Here is a 12,856-nt window from a genome sequence, read left to right as displayed (position 1 = left end):
TTATAATTGAGCAATTATTGGGTCAGGGCTTGGAGCATGTCACGAGAGCGAGGGTTCAAGAGAGGACTTTGAATATCCCCCCCCAAAACAACAAAACAACTATTATGCTTTTCCTCTTCCTGAATGTTTTTTTCTCGACCTCAAAAGGCAAACGTAAGAAGTTCAACCAAGAAAGAGAAACGTTAGAAACCACCAACCACAGCGGTGAGAGAACTGAACTATGCTTACATTTAGCGAGCTTATGCTGAAACTAGGGCTGGGCGATAAATCGATTTAATCGATTAATTCGAATGTGTGCTTTAAGGCGATGTGTTTTATTGAAAATCGAGAAAATCGCCCCCACCCCTCCCCCCCGTTGGGTTCCCGTAGTAGAGTGCGCGCGCATTGTTTACAAACGAAAACAATGGCGGCCAGCAGTGAAGCTCTCGTTCTTAAGAGAGGGAAGAATGTGTCTTCGGTGGTCTGGAAATGGTTCGGGTTCGTGTCATCTGACACAGAACAAACAGCACCACGATGTAAGGTCTGTCTAAAAGCTATTGCTACAAAATCAAGCAGCACAACAAATTTAATGCAGCACCTCAAACAGAGGCATGCTGCCGAGTGGGAGAAGTGTTGTTGCCCTGAGGAGGGAGCAGGACCGCGGGAGCACAAGCGACGCCGCCGCCACCTCACAACAACAACCCAGCATTTTGGAGACATTCACCAACTGTACTCCGCATGAGAAGAAGAGTGCCCGGTGGAAAGCCATCACGGATGCAGTCGCGATGTATATCGCAAAAGATATGGTGCCCATATACACCGTGGAAAAGCCGGGGTTTATTCACCTTCTCAAAGCTTTGGACCCCAGATACGTGCTACCAAGCCGTAAACATTTTTCTGACGTTGCCTTGCCTCGGCTGTACAATAGTACACGCCAAAGGATCTCTGCGGAGCTGGAGGGGATGTCATTCTACTCCGCAACAACTGACCTGTGGTCCAGCAGGTTGACCCAGACACCGATCCACTTGACTGGTGGAAGCGTCACCAACTTAACTTTCCAAGGCTAAGTACTTTAGCAAAGAAATACCTCTCTGTGCCAGCTACAAGTGCCCCCTCTGAGAGGCTTTTCAGTGTGTGGGGGGGCATTGTTACATGCCACCGTGCATGCCTGAAGCCAGAGGTAGTAGATAAGGCTTGTCTTCCTGGCAAAAAATATTTAGAAAAAACATGCACTACTGTTTAATACTGTTGGTTATGTTGTGAATGCACTTGATTTTGTTTACATGCACTTATTTACTGTGCAAAATATGTTATGTTGATGTTAGATCAGATGTTGCACTTTTGAAAATGTGAATGTTAAAGGGTCGCATACATTTTATTTCATGCTGTGTTTGTATCAGTGTATTCAGTTAGAAAAGCTTACTGTAAAAAGTTACATTTGCACAGTTGTTTACAATGGAAGGCTACTATTTAATGCCATTTAATGTTATGTTTAATTTAATTTTATATTTAAATGATTCAGGGAAACAAAAGAGTGACCAAATACTTTTTGTATACTACAGGCACCTTTCTACAATGTTCAGGTTTTGTTTGCACTTTATTTTTATCAACCTACGAGGGAAAATCATCACAAAATAAAATAAAAAATTGTTTTCAACAGCTTCTGTCATCTGCAAAAATTTTGGGGTGAAAAAATCGATTTAAATCGTGAATCGGATTTTTTGTAAAAAAATCGGAGATTTTTTTTTTAGGCCATATCGCCCAGCCCTAGCTGAAACGTTGTTTTCTTTAGAGTCGTGTGCAGTCATTCAATATGTTAGGATGGCAAAAAACATTTTCTTCACTTTAATGAAGAAAATAGGAAAGTAAGAAAGCAGAAAGCCCCCCTACTGTTTAAAGAAGTCAAGTAGGATGCAACCTAAATGCCTCTAAATGTGACTATGAATGATACAAAAGGTTGAGCTCAGAGGATAGAATACAAAGGGCTGTTATTGGTTTAAATGTGAAAGTAACGTGTCGGTGCACTTTCCTCCATGTAAATATGTGAGTCATTAGACCCTGTGAGTGATCGTCGTCTCTTGAAGCACACTTGTGTGATGTGCATTCCTTCCAACAGGACAGAAGGTGTACAGTAATGTGCGGTATTCCTGTACTGCGGACAGTGAACTCTAGTTTTTACAATCTGATCTTGCAAAGTGTGCAGCAGCTGCTGCTGCCACCGCCTCAGTCAGTCACCTCCGCTCTCAGACTGAGAGGCCAGCGAACAGGTGACAAAGAGGAAGGAAGGAGCCTCACCGCGAAGATCAGACCCCCACAATGTTTCTTTTGTCTTTTTAATTTCATCTTTAACACCGCAGTCACGCGTGGAGAAACTGTTACACAGTCAGGAATCCACCCGGAAAACTGCTATTGTTACATCAAGGGAAACCAGTGCATTCTGCTTTCTGAGGATGTTCAGTAACACCGGCAGTATGAAGCACCTTTTCAAATGGCCGATCAGTGACGCACATCGCACGCGGAAAGAAATACATGAATAAATACGAAACTGGAATCTCTAAACGACCCAGCTATGGCAACACATGTTTTAATATATTTTTGATGGACATACTTTATATTTAATTCCGTTGGTGTGAAACAGCACCAACCATGGCTGTTCTGAATTAACTGTACGCCGATGGCGTTCAGTCCAAGAACAAAGTCAGCTATCAGTGCCAACAGGTCCAAATATGCTAAAAAACCAACAACAAACATACAAACAACGACCTGTGACTTGTCATTTCAGTTTGAACTGTAGATTTTGCCCAGTTTTTAATGTATTTTAAAATTAGAGCCAGTATCAACTGAAACCCATCAGCGATATTCTCAGACCAACCCTCCCTCGCACGCTGGGCCTCCGGACCGTCCTGGCGCACACATGCCTTCAATGTTTACAGCTGAAAAGTGAATTCAGCCAAACCTGCAGCAGTCCAGGCCTGTTGGTTCAAAACGGAGGCCGCGTGATAAATAGAGCCTCTTTATCACTGGACTGTCGTTCAGATTGCGAGCGTTAGATCGAGTTGTTGGGAGAATGCTTTCGGGCACAAAAAACAAACCGCCTCCGTCCATTCACCTTATCTGCAGCATCATAGACACTTATTTTTACCCTCAAGAGGCTGGATATGGAACCTTGCCGGTGCAGCTGCCGTGCTAAATATAGCGGCTGCTGCTCCTTTCAAAGGCATCAGTGGGGCTTGTGTCATGTCGGATCAGAGGAGAAGAGAGATGCTCCGGTTAATGCGAGATGCTGTCGGCCTCCGACCTGAATGAGGAGCGCGAGGGCCGAGCAACGCGTCAAAACTGATTTCGGTTTAAGAAACACCGGGTCCCAGAGCAATGAGAGTTGCCATGTCATTTCCAAACATCTGCCTGGATCGGACAGATGTGCTGGCTGATGGTGAGATGCAGTAATGGTACCCTCCTGCCCTTTAGGATGCTGCAGCATCTCTGGAAATATACGGGCACTTCTATGTGAATAGGCATGAGACATCATTTTAATTCAACCAGTATTTAAAAAGATAAAGACTCCCCTTCGACATTAATTGTAATGATTTTCAAAATAAAAACCTATTCCAAGGAACCCTTTAATTAAATGTAGATAATAGCATAATATTGACAACATAAAGTCAGTTTTTTAAATCAATAAAATCACTGCCGTCTTCATTACAGGTCTACTGGTATTAGTGTGCCGAGCCACATCAGGAGCAGCCATTTGTAGCGGGGAAGCTCAGCTCGTGTGGATGTGAAGGAGGTAGGTCAATGAGCTCAGCTCTGTTGTGGAATTACACCCTCCTGTCAGAACAACAGGATTAGAGCTCGGTGTCCCTCTGAAAACCAGACAGACACTCACTCTGCTGACAAAGGGGAAAACAAAAAACACACACAGTCTGACTGGGGAGACACCAAGGACAGCCGAATATCAGCAAGTGTTGAATTTGTAGAAAATGAAGCAGGAGAGGAGGGAGAGTCGACGTGTGTGCAAGGTGGACTTGTGGACGTGTAAATGCCGAGCTGGGGCCCTTCATCGGAAGCGATGAAGATGAGAGGGGATGCGATTGCTGGGGCTGCTCTGTGTGCATGTGTGAGAGATGGGGGAAGGGGTGCTAGACGGCAGTCGCTGGGCACAGAGCCAGGAATGCCTTCGCTGCGAGCCAAACAAGAGCCCTCGGGAGGACGCTCGCTAGCAACCGCAGCAGCAGCAGCAGCAGCCGCCGCCACAGCTATGGCACAATGTGTGCAGCTCGCTCTGCTCTCACACTTCAAGGCAAGACAAGCTTCAAATGCATACAACCACAAATGCACCGCCAAAACAAAAAGGCCAAATTAGTCACCTATACACCTTTGAAATCACGTGACGGCTTGGTGCGCACTAACAAAGTCCCTGTGCTCTGCAAAGAGGATTGCGCTCTCTAAAGTACTTGAAGCTATTCTCAGTGGGGTCATGTTAATGCTTTCTTGACCTGAGCTAACGACGAGGAACAGAGAAACTTGCGCTGCTATCCTGGCACTCTGAACGGGCCCCTAAAATAACTTGTATGGACACACTCCAAAAGGACCGCCCCCCAGTCCCAATGTCAGTCGTCTGCTCCAGAAGTAATGGGAACTCTTCCACCAGACTATTTATTGGTCCAGGAGATCAAAGGACGTGCCCAACAAATGTCTTTTTGAACTCCAAATCACTCAGCTTTCCTCAGTTTCCGCATTTGACTTCATGAACTGAAAAGAAATCAAGAATCTGTGTAATAGCCTGAATGAATGGAGATCTCCCATAACTGCTGAGCTGCAGGTATTTATTTCTGTAAAGGACGATTAGGAAAATGCATTTAAAGTAGAATAAAACATACTTCCAAGTGTCTGACACCCCATTGCAGAGAATTTGAATTAAAACTGATAAAAGTGCACAGCCAACAGCCTTACAGAAGTAATCAGTACAAAAATAAAGCAACTATCTGTCCAGCATTCAAACTAACTTTTCTATAAACATGTACTCAGAATGCAAGCTCATCGTTTCCACCGAGGCCTCCAGCTGAGCATCCGATCACATGACGCCAAAACCAAACGACACAACCTGGCAAAACGCCCCTCGGCCAAAAAAAACAACAACAACAAACAAGCCATCGAGTTTTGAGCCGAAAGTGAGGCTGTGACCTTAAGCCTTATCGTCATCACCGTATTTAGTGGCCTGTTTTTGTTATCAAGCCCCCCTTTGGCGCCTCTTTGTGAATACACACGGCCTCTTTCAGAGGCTTGGGTGCTGACTGGGGGCCCCTGACCCGGCAGGGAAAGAAAAAAGACCCCCCCGCCCCCACACACCCCCTTTAACCGCCACCATCTCTTCATGCCTTGCCAGGCGCAGACCCAAATGAAGGACTCTAAACACATTAGTAAAACCAGCGGGCCTCAAAGCTTACGTCAGCCTGAACCTCTACATGCATCAGGGTGCCGCTGGCATTCCCGGTCTCTGTGCACACTGGCTTTCTCCTTTAGGAGTGTGTGTGCCACTGCAGGAGCTGCAGCAGGAGGCGGGCAGTGATGTGTTCCTCTCTATGGTGAAGGGAATACACAGGAAGCGATCTTTAGATGCAACATTATCTCAAAAGGTGTGACATGACTCTTCAATGCTTACAACTGTGGACTGGCTTGTTTGATTTCCAATAAAATCTTTAAAATTTGAAGCAGTTCTGCAAACAGCACTCAAGGTTGTGACAAGGCAATGAAAAGGCACAGCTAAAAACAGCTCTCTAGTCTCAGCTTTTCTATTTTCTGCATGTTAAAAAGCAGCCCATCCAACCTTTGTTGTTGTTCAATAAGTGGAGGAAAAACAGGATGCATGGGAAACACACATTCTTTGGTAAACACGACTGGAAAGGCGAGCCATACGTGGACATGTGTACAGTAAGTAAACTCAGCTTGCTGATGCGTTCACTGCCTGTCAGCTGATTGCATGTCAGATCCAGCTCGCTCTGCAGAGCATGTTGTGTGAGAATGAGCTGCAGCGATTTCCACGTCAACTCCACTCCGACACACCAGTGCAACGGCAACCGATGTCTGCCCGAGCGACCACAAACACGGCAACTCGACCGAGCAACAACACAGGGTGCCCTTGAATCGCAAAGGAGCTGCAGGCCAGTATGCAGGTTAAGGTGCAACTAGTCCCGGGTTAGAAACCTACGAAATCCGTGCTACGGTCAGTAGCCGATGCATCAGGACCCGACAACTGCGCTAAAGAGCACTCGCAGCGAAAGAAAACATTGATGTCAAAGTGGGCTGAGCGCAACATATTTGCATTCCCTCTCCAGCTGCCACATTTTAACTTCAAAATCACGCACATTTCCGAAAGCGAAAGAAGCGATGAAGGTGTAAATCTGTCGTGCAAAAAAAAAAAAAAAAGAAAAAAAAAAAAAAGAAAAAGGCGAGGGGTGAATAAATCCTACCATGAAGCGTTCAGGAGGTTTTCGTTGGCGGCGGAGCCTCTGCAGCCATTTTGTAGTAACTGACCGGAGAGCAGCAGCTTCGAGACGGTTGAATTGGTGGTAACGACGAGAGGGGGGGAGGAGCTTCACCGCGCCACGTGACCTTCAATAACAAAACAAACTGGTCCCACTTCCCCAACGCTCCACCCACTCACGGCGTTTCCACGACAACTGCAGCCCCTCCATCACTCCTGTTTCTCTCCAGCTCGCGGCTGTGTGGCCTCGTGCACCCCAAACCTCCCCCTTCCTTACGATATAAATACATATACATATATATATATATACATATATATATATATACATATACATATATATATATACATATACATATATATATATATATATATATACATATACATATATATATACATATATACATATACATATATATATACATATACATATATATATATATATACATATATATACATATATATATACATACATATATATATACATATATATATATATATATACATATATATATATACATATACATATATATACATATACATATATATATATATACATATATATACATATATATATACATACATATATATATATACATATATATATATATACATATATATATATACATATACATATATATATATACATATATATATATATACATATATATATATATATATACATATATATATGTATATATACATATATATATATATATATATGTATATATATATATATATATATATGTATATATACATATATATATACATATATATATACATATATATATATATATATATATATATATAGCTGAAGAAGAAAGTTAGCAAGTATATCAGTCCACCGACTGCGTGTGAAACGTCTGTTGTCCTATGGGGATAAATCCAACAGCGTTTCATTCTGCAGTTTGTGCAGCCGTGCTACGTTTTTACACCAATAGAGGGCACAGTTACTATTTAGTCCACACTGTGCTGCTGAGGTGGTTTCACTTTTATTTCTGTATATGACATATATGTGCTAGGGTGATACCAAAGCAGTGGTGGAAAGTAATGATGTGCATTTACTCAAGTACAATTCTGAGGTACTGAGTATTTCTTCAACTTGTACTTCACTACATTTCAGAGGGAAATATTGACCTTTTGACTCCACAACAATTATGTGACAGAGCTCTATAATTACCAGTTACATAAAACGCAGTAATTTGTTAATGGTAACAAAGGCCTCTGTAACGATGTTCAGACTATTTTCCTCACTCACTGAATCATTTTAGGGCCACGGTTGGCTGGTGGTTGTCCCAGCCAGCAGGCCCGTAGTCACCTTGGACATGTCAACAGTACCACTCATGGCTTAGAGACAGTTTGGAGTAGGCACCCAACCTGTATTTAAATCTCTGTAATGTGGGGCTGAATGGAGGAAATCCCTGTGACATACGAGGAAGACGTGGTGGTGGAGAGGAGTCCAGGTCCTACCAGTGTTTAATGGCCTGAAAGTGTTCTTGGATCCATCCTCTTTATATATAGTTTCTATTCCTTCATAGTGTAATAACAGTGTAAAAATAATATGATAAAGAATAATAAAAATACAACCAACAGCTTAAGCATTGACTGATGCATCAACATATTTACAGTATACAGGTGGTGTAACCAGTCACTCTCCTTAAGTCACTTCAGAGAGAGAAATTCCTTCCGCGCATGGCTCAGTGGAAACTTCATCTCCAGCATCGAACTGAGGAGAGACAAATAGGATTGGAGTGCGTCCCGGGCCAATATGTCACCACTCACTGAGCCAGATCTGGAGCGGAGTAGATATCCTCATCAGCAGACACGCAAGTCCACTCCATGAGACGCCAGTGGCACCTGATAGGGAAATGATTCTGAAAAACATCAAATGGTGAACACCCACAAGAAATGATCATGAATCTGATCACAAAGCAGGGTGATGCCCACCGTGCGCTCGCAATTACACAACCATCTGCATATGCATTACTCCGACGGTGGCAAAACACAATACTTCAGTCTACGAGATGATGGAGTGCAAGGGGAGAAGTGTGTGGAGCGGAGGGGAGGGGAGGCACTAATCACACACCGCGGCGATGAATCTTCAGAGTGTCACGGCAGTAGATAGATCACCTGAATCAATTTTGAACTTTGAATGTTTTGTGTGTGTGATGTTTCCACAGTGACCACATTCTGGGTGATACCATCTTCTATATCGTGTTTCTTTAGCTAAAATGCATCAGATTGCTATTTTGTGACTTGGTCAAGGTTATTTTAGGAACTAATGCTGTAATTAATATGTTGTCTGTACATTGAGCTCGTGTGATTTCACTATTCATTACATTGATGTCGTCTCTACAGTATGTTGTTGCCGCGCTACATTGAAAACAGATTCTACTTACGCTGGTCGTGTGGTTGTTAAAGTGAAATGGACTGTGACCACTGCGGGCATGGCATATCATTTCTTAACACCAAAATATCCACCGCTGGCGTTATAGATTATAATTGTATTCGTTTTTTAATAAGCACATATAATATGTCACTGTCAATATGCCTGTCCATTAGAGTGAGTCAATTATCACATTGCTTCTATCAGCGTCACTCTTCTGCAACCTGGAGGGAGTCCATGAAGTCTGATGCGATGCTGGACCACTTTCTCGGACTTTGCAGCATCTTTGCAGTGTTTCAGTGCTAAAACCCAGTATTTACTGAATTTGGCATCGTATTTTGTTCATCTCAAATGTGTTGAGAAACAGGTTAGCCTTATTCATACTCATAATCTAATGAATTACTTCTACCCATACATTGGCACAGCATTTGCTCCCCATAGTGTGTAAGTGCATAGAGTGACCTATCGGTTTATTTTTCAGAACAAGAAGAGAAATGGTAGATGTTGGCAAATGGAGAATATATGGAAAGTGATAATCCTCTATGTTGAATCGCCAGACATTACAAGTATTCAAAATATATCAATTTCACAGAAAAAGGGAAACTATATTTCATATGTATTTCATTCATAATAAATCATCAACAAAAACAAACATGAGCAGTCGTCCACCAAACCCTGTTCAGACAAAAAACACAATTTTCTCTCTTTCAGCGTCATTTTAACGCTGATGTTTGAGTCCTGAATAAGAAACAACTGTGCAATTAAGTTTGAGGAATAAATCACCGTACTTCACTTCATAGATTGCACGGTAATAGAAAGAGAAATAAGCGGTGGTGCTCTCTAATCAGACGTGAGCTGTGCGGGTCTACATACGGACCTTGTTGCATTTGCAGAGCATGGCTCAGTGCTAATCAGATTTATGGTATGCATAATACATTTGTGTGCCTTCGATTCAAATGATTCAATAGAACAATTAAGCTTCGGCAAATATTAATTTGCCTTCTCAATGCTGTATTTGTATGTTCCGTCTCTTTCTAATTCTCTGTGTCACAGCTTCAAGAGCTTTTCCCCCTCCCTTTCCTCCGATGACCAACATTACATCTTCAAAGCACAAACACAGACAGAAGCACACAAATACGAAGCACACCCCCTCCCACAGAGAGGAGACATTTGGGAGGAAGAGATGACACAGTAGGCTATGAAAACTTGTCAGTTTGTCATCCTTCAAAGTCAGCAAAGAGCGCACCTGCCAAGGCCACGCTGCTGTTTTTTGGGGGTGGGGGGGTAGCGTGAGCGTGCTACAGCGCTAAAAGCGTCACCCCACCAGCAGCTATTTGTTTCTATTTTCATTTGAGATGAGATTAAAGTCCTTGGGGGGGGGGGGAAAGATATCAATCTGTTGTAACATAACGAGTCTTTTCTTGTGAGCAAATAGACACTTGGGCCAACAATGGCTCTGGTCGATATTTGTCTGCCAGCCGCCATTATATGCAGAGAAAGCAGGAGAGAGACCGCACAGAGAGGGAAGACCGGACTTCCACCAGACACAAAGAATGGGCAGGTGTTTGTAAAACCATCGTATCTTAAGATAATTGCAATGAACAACAGCACCACACAGAATACAGCATCGATGTAAGATGAGTAGATCAATACAGTAAGGGAATGATGACGTATACACTGCTTAGCTACAGATTTAATACTATTGGTAGCACAGACGTGTTGAGGGGAATAATACTGTAATAGTCTCCCCACACACACACACACACACCATCCTCTTCTCCCCACAGCATCCAAGTGTCAGAGTGATGAATGTCTCCTTCCTGCGAGTGACCTCCTGGTCAGCAGTAGTGGGGCAGATGCAGCCTGGCTGCTTCATTTCCTCGGCAGCTACAGCAAGGTAACTGCTCGGGCAATAATTCACCATCGCTTAGCCACAGCTCGAGTCGCAAATGTAATCGCATTGGCTGGGGTGCTGCAGGCTCTGCAGTGCTGGGCTGGACTAGATCAGGGTGCGGTGGGCTGCTTGATTGACGTTGAAGCTTTAGTACGCAGTCTGTACACACACACACGCACAAGTGTCTGATGCAACGCCCCCCACACACTCCTGCACAATGTTTAAAGCCTTTATTACACCTGCATCATGACACATACAGTACATAGCACCCTGCTTACATTACTGTCAAGTCCACCATCTGCCTATGTGACAGACTATACTTAAGTGCTGGCATACATGTGCCTGCAAAACATACTGCACGGACACATGTTGGAAACGTATTATATTTCGGGATGAACTCTGAGATGTATCGTCTTGTTTACCTCCAAATAGAAAAAGAACAAGTGATGCATTACTGAAAACATTGGCAGTCTATTTAAAACATTTCTAAAGAAGTAAAAGGATGACAGAGAACTGATATTTAAAGGTAACTTATTCCAATCAGAAGGAGCTTTTTAACCAACTTCTCTGGATACAAAAGGGACTAATACTGCATGCTTCACTACACACACTCAGCGACAAATAATAAGTGAGTCATCGATCAGTCTCCTATGGGAACATACTGTAGGACTGTAAAAAGCTAAACTGCATATGCCTCATGCCAAAAAGGCCCATTTGTTCCGTTCCATCACGTACGCCACCTCTGCCTTGGGATGTGCCTGTAAATTATACATAAGTATGTGATTACGCTCAGAAGCCAATGACAGTGGCCTAATGAATATGGGCAGTGTCGCAGTCAACAGCATCCCCTCGCTGGAGAGATCTTATCTAGGCCACAGCATCAATCTTCCTGTCAGCGCCGCAGCCAACCACCGTCCATGTCTCGCCATCATAAACAGATATATTATTCATGAATTAGCGTTATTGTCCACTTAATTATTCAGCAGGTCTTAATAATCATCCGGCGGATAGTCTACTCCAGGTCGTGGGAAATTAGATAAGGAAAGAACACGTTGTTTCAAGGGTCTCGCCATCTGGAGGAGAGCGCTGAGGGTTTTCTGCTGGCTGGGTTATGGATTTATGAGAGGTTCAGAGTGCATGGGAAAGAATTGTTTCCATTATTGGTGAAAGCTGTATGAAAGGAGGGAGGAATAAAGTAGGTGAAACAACGACGTAAACAAGCCGGGGATGTATTTAGATTATTGGGACAATAAGATGTGATTTTACAAGGATGATGAATTACAATTAGCACCATGAGGACTGTGGACCCTTAATGGGAGCGTTAACCAACATAAACACAATGTTAATGAGATGACGTGATGGTCATTGCATGCACACTGGTGCACAGACACGGGAAGATTACTCAAAAATTGTATTTATGTTGTTTTACCCCAAACCTCATAATGTCTTGTTCGTGTCCTCCACCTCTCTGGCTATGGTCTGTCTCCCGTCATCTCATCTCCCCTTCCTGCAGCCATCTACCACGCCCTCTCTTCCCCTTCTTGTTTTCTAGTCCAGGCACATACACACCACAGAGGGCGATGAATCATTCATAGCAGCACATAATGCCCTCGGCCGTCTCCCCAGAGAGAGAGAGAGCGAGAGCGAGAGCGAGAGAGAGAGAGAGAGAGAGAGAGACTCGTAATAGAGCGGCTCGAAATGAAATGGGTTAAGATGCAAGACAAGTCAGTCTGCGACGGATTAAACAGATGAAATAGATACAAAGCATGTTACGGGGAGGCTGGGTAAGACATTTAACGATTTCATGAGGTCTGATTTGCTGATATGGGCAATATATTCATAGAGTAGATAAGACTGACATCATTGTATGTGTTTAATAATACTACCTCGAGTCATAACACATTTCTTTGTGTGAAATGATGCGTCTACATGCTTGCGTACAGTATTCACGCACAGCTGTAGACTTGTCTGAGTCAAAGCCGGACCAAAGAAAAAAAAGCCAATACAGCACAACACCAAGATGAACATGGAGTCTGTTGAGGCTACGCCAACTTATTCATCCCCATCAAACCTTTGTCGAGTGTTTTTTTTTACAAACTCGTTTTGCCTTTGATCA

General features: G+C 43.2%; 1 protein-coding gene across 2 annotated transcripts in view; it reads right to left on the bottom strand.

The window, feature by feature from the left end:
- The window catches only part of tnrc6c1 (trinucleotide repeat containing adaptor 6C1), a 35,858-nt gene extending 29,306 nt beyond the window's left edge, over nt 1–6,552 (bottom strand). For both annotated transcript variants that reach the window (XM_079281714.1, XM_079281715.1), the window contains exon 1: nt 6,450–6,552. The gene's annotated coding sequence lies outside the window, so the exon portion shown is untranslated. The remainder of the gene's footprint in view (nt 1–6,449) is intronic.
- Nucleotides 6,553–12,856: the final 6,304 nt, after the last annotated feature.

This window comes from Melanostigma gelatinosum, assembly GCF_949748355.1.
Source record: "Melanostigma gelatinosum genome assembly, chromosome: 13".
NCBI lineage: Eukaryota > Metazoa > Chordata > Actinopteri > Perciformes > Zoarcidae > Melanostigma > Melanostigma gelatinosum.
The sequence above is the reverse complement of the archived record's forward strand: the minus strand, read 5'-3'. Positions and strand labels throughout refer to the sequence as shown.